Source organism: Ceratina calcarata, unplaced genomic scaffold (assembly GCF_001652005.2).
Source record: "Ceratina calcarata isolate Rehan_Ccalc_2016 unplaced genomic scaffold, ASM165200v1 scaffold299.2, whole genome shotgun sequence".
In the NCBI taxonomy this organism is placed as follows: domain Eukaryota; kingdom Metazoa; phylum Arthropoda; class Insecta; order Hymenoptera; family Apidae; genus Ceratina; species Ceratina calcarata.
The window spans coordinates 72,325-73,207 of NW_017152359.1; the positions used below are offsets into that span (position 1 = coordinate 72,325).

Genomic DNA, 883 nt, shown 5'->3' on the forward strand with positions numbered 1-883 from the left:
GATGAATAAAGATTGTATTGAATGACTTTTATTTACACGTCATTGAAGCATTTAAAATGTGACACTTAAAAACTTGCAAGTATGATCGAAGTATGATAAGAATAAGTTGGAGTTGCCGGTCGATATTCACAATTAAAAGTCTGAGCGTTAAGAATTAATTCCTAATCGTCGATTTTAACAAAACTTTGCACATGCACATAACATCCACGGATCTACAAAAAGTATGTATACATAAAATGTGTACGAATATTTATGGACTTCACTGTATACGAAAAAAATAAATCCTGTTTGATCGACAAACATGAAAATAAAAAACGAAGTGTATAATTTTTTTTTTTTAAACAATAGATCATGAGGGATTCTAATCTGATAACAAATGAAGACATTTTATCGCGTATGAAACTGGCGTCTGATTATTTATGAACGCGTGTGTACACACGTTGAGTAACGCTTATCGTAACTGGAGTGAATGGTTCGCGTGGCGGTAGCGTAATCGTAATCGGAGTCATCTGGATGATCCGGAGTATCCAGCACGTATTGATCGCTCTGCGCCGCGCCACGCCGCCGTGCCAAAGATGTGGGAGCAGCTGTGTGTTTTGCTGACAGTAACGTCGAGTCGATCGTACAGAAAACACGTGTTGTTTTTCTCTAACGGCCGAGACCGTTTTTAACTCGCTGCCAGTGTACAATTTTCATCGGATATTTCGTTCAACGTTCGTGCGACGCGGTTCACTTGCGTGCTGCTCAATGAATTAGGAACAATGGTTCGCTCCTATTGTGCGAGCATCTGCTCCAGAGTTCATAGAAATGGAGTACTATAAATAGTTTGGGTAAAAATTCAATACTCGCATCAATTCAAATAATAATAACAATAACAATAATA

At 38.1% G+C, this 883-nt stretch overlaps 2 protein-coding genes across 7 annotated transcripts in view; one reads left to right on the forward strand and one right to left on the reverse strand.

Annotated features, from left to right (window-relative positions):
* LOC113464216 (putative methylmalonate-semialdehyde dehydrogenase [acylating], mitochondrial) overlaps positions 1-883 on the reverse strand; it is a 102,050-nt gene that overhangs the window by 65,260 nt on the left and 35,907 nt on the right. The gene's annotated exons all lie outside the window — the stretch shown is intronic.
* Positions 1-883, forward strand: part of LOC108624155 (echinoderm microtubule-associated protein-like 2) — a 14,860-nt gene that overhangs the window by 4,508 nt on the left and 9,469 nt on the right. For 2 of the 6 annotated variants that reach the window (XM_018023249.2, XM_018023252.2), the window contains exon 1: positions 341-830. The exons of the other annotated variants lie outside the window; for them this stretch is intronic. The gene's annotated coding sequence lies outside the window, so the exon portion shown is untranslated. Of the gene's footprint in view, positions 1-340; positions 831-883 lie in introns of those variants that run through there. 6 annotated transcript variants of the gene reach the window in all.